This window comes from Poecilia latipinna, unplaced genomic scaffold, assembly GCF_001443285.1.
Source record: "Poecilia latipinna isolate Pla-1442-1.1 unplaced genomic scaffold, P_latipinna-1.0 Scaffold6855, whole genome shotgun sequence".
Lineage (NCBI taxonomy): Eukaryota > Metazoa > Chordata > Actinopteri > Cyprinodontiformes > Poeciliidae > Poecilia > Poecilia latipinna.
The window spans coordinates 1-3083 of NW_015119471.1; the positions used below are offsets into that span (position 1 = coordinate 1).

The 3083-nt window shown below is 49.0% G+C and overlaps 1 long non-coding RNA gene across 1 annotated transcript; it reads right to left on the reverse strand.

Annotated features, from left to right (window-relative positions):
• Positions 1 to 358: 358 nt before the first annotated feature.
• Positions 359 to 1695, reverse strand: LOC106944091 (uncharacterized). The gene is made up of 3 exons (XR_001424108.1): positions 878 to 1695; positions 734 to 801; positions 359 to 611 (listed from the first exon to the last, which is right to left on the reverse strand). It is a non-coding gene; the product is annotated as an uncharacterized LOC106944091 (long non-coding RNA).
• Positions 1696 to 3083: the final 1388 nt, after the last annotated feature.

Genomic DNA, 3083 nt, shown 5'->3' on the forward strand with positions numbered 1-3083 from the left:
TGTTATTAATGACAACACATTGTTCACGATCTTCCAAATATGATTTAAACCAAGACAATGACCGTTCTGAGAAATTAAATGATGAAAGCCTTGAGATCAGTAAATTGTGATTCACCGTATCAAAGGCCTTTTTCAAATCAAGAAAAACTGCACCAGTAATTTGTCCCTTGTCAAGTGATTGTTTAACCTTTTCAAGCAGCAAACCTACAGCGGTCTCTGTGCAATGCTGCCGTCTGAAACCAAACTGAAGATTGTTACTGTCTAAATGCAGTAGTAGTTGTTCCAGAATCATTTTCTCCAGCACTTTTGACATGACCGGAACCAGACTTTTCTTGTTGTTGGTTTCAGAACCAACAACAAGAAACCAGCCGGGTTTTGGTCCTCAGGACCCGACCCAGGAATCCGGGGCATCCCTGGATTCCTGCAGAACCTTCTGGACCTGGGGGACACCTGGGGATAGCAGAACTCACCTGGCAGCGGGCTTCTTGGAGCCCCGCCCAGCGTCGCTCTGAGCGCGCTCAGGAAACAGCTTGGAGGGGGGGCTGGGGGGGACGCGGGTCCTCAGGCAGAAGATGCATTTTCTCTTCTTCATCTCCTTCCCACACAGAAACCTGGAGACAAACGTCTACACGTCTCAGAGTCCAACCCACCAGAGGACACGCGTCTAGAACCAGGCCCAAAACAGGAGATGTCCCGGTTCTGGACACAGGAACACTCAGACCCAGCTGCTTACTTGCTCTTGTATTTGTTGAGGGCGTCCAGCAGGTGCTGCCCCCTTTCTGCTGGAGGACTGTTGGACAGCTGAGGACACAGACAGAGACAGGAGGGGTCAGGGCCGGTCCGTCTGGGTCGGAACCAGGTGTGGCGGTTCCGTTACCTTTCCCAGCTGCAGATGGTCCCAGTTAGTGGAGACGAAGGCCAGAATCTCATCCAGCTCAAAGTATTTCTTCTTGCTGCTGATGGACAGGTTGTAGAGCGCCAAGTGGACGACGTCCACCCAGCGCAGAGACAGGCGGCGCACGTACTCACTTCCTCTGTTACACACGGCGCACAGGAACAGATAGAACCTGGAGAACCAGCAGAACCATCAGAACCAACGGAACCACAGGACGCAGAGGTGCAGGTAGAACCTGGATTAGAACTGCTCTGGGTGAAGGCGGCCATGTTGGATTCATGTTAATGTGTTTTTTATCCATCCATCCATCTTCTTCCTCTTATCCGGGATCGGGTCGTGGGGTCAGCAGCCTCAGTAGGAGGCCCAGACTTCCCTCTCCCAGCCTCCTGCTCCAGCCCCTCCAGGGGAATCCCAAGGCGTTCCCAGCAGTGGAACATCGTCCCTCCAGTGTGTCCTGGGTCTTCCTCTGGGCCTCCTTCCGGTGGGACGTGAACTCCTCACCAGGAGGCATCCTGACCAGACGCCCGAGCCGCCTCTACTGGCTCCTCTCGATGTGAAGGAGCAGCCGCTCTACTCTGACTCCCTCCCAGATGACTGAGCTTCTCTCTCTAAGGGAGAGCCCAGACATGAGAAAACTCATTTTGACTGCTCATTTTGTATCCGTGACCTCGTTCCTTTGGTCATGACCCAGAGCTCGTGATCGTGAGCTTTGGGTAGAAACGTAGATCAACTGGTAAATCGAGAACTTTGCTTTTTGGCTAAGCTCTCTTCACCATGACAGACCGGTTCAGCGCCCGCTTCACTGCAGACGCTGCACCGATCCACCTGTCGATCTCCCGCTCCATTTTTCCCCTCATTTGTGACCAAAATCACAAAATACTTAAAGTCCTGCACGTAGGGTAGGATGTTTTCCCCGACCCGGAGAAGGCACTCTACCCTTTTCTGGCTCTAGACCAGGGGTGGGCAGCTCCAGGCCTGGAGGGCCGGTCTCCTGTAACCTTTAGATGTCTCTACTTCAACACACCTGAGTCAAATAATGAGGTCGTTAGCAGGACTCTGGAGAACCTGACTGCACTGAGGAGGAGATTCAGCTGCTGGATTCAAGTGTGTTGGATCAGGGAGACGTCTAAGAGCTGCAGGACACCGGCCCTCCAGGACCAGGATTGCCCACCCCTGCTCTAGACCATGGCCTCGGTTTCGGAGGCACTGATCCTCATCCCGGCCGCTTCACACCACCACCTCGGTCTGCCAATCCAAGAGAATTGCCCACAGTGTCCATTGCAGAGTCCCCCTGTGAAGGCCATGGACTACATAAGGAAGCCACCCCCGTTGCAATAACTGGAACTGAAACGTAAGCGAAGCCGCAAATGCTAATATGGCACATCTAGGATCAGTAGATCTCAACTCTGAAATATTGTGTCTTAAGTTGCTCAAAAGCTAAATGTGAGCATGTTCGACAATATTACTTTTCTAAACTTTTACGTTTCGTTGAAAGGTGCCTAACACTGTCACTTCCAACCTTGTTACATTATGAAGTCATAATTAGATCTGCTTCACGTAGTATTGTATTTATGTTACGTTGTGGTTATAGAAGCCATACTTATGCTCACCCACAGGAGCCTGAACTTCCACACTCTGAATTGTTCTCCTTTTTGTTGTTTTTCTACACATCCAATTCTCTTTGGGTTGTGTTTGCTGCTGCTTTCTATAGTGGCTAGGGACTTAAACCCACTACTTGCATTATGCTAGCAATGCACACTTGTGTTTTCTGCGTTTTGATCCTTTTGTTCTCCGAGGATCTTATTACATCTAAAAAATGGAACATTTGAATCTTAGTTTTGAAAATATTGTACAGCAAAGCATTAGTATTTTTATTTTATTTCATCGTCTTAGTGTTCAGCATGCTGAAACGTTAGTACATAAAGACAGGGAGGGTAGATTTCTATAGAAGGGATAATTGATGGAACAGCAGTATCCTTTATAAATGTGTATGCTCCTAATAAAGATGCTCCAGGGTTTATTAAGTCAGTTTTCAATATGATTGCAGAGTACAGATCCAGCCTAGTGATTGTTGGGGGGATTTTAATTGCGTAATGTCAAATCTAGATAGGCAACCAGCCTCTCAGACCCCCATATCAAAGATGGGTAAAATACTTACAAATATGCCTGTGGAAGCTGGATTAGTGGA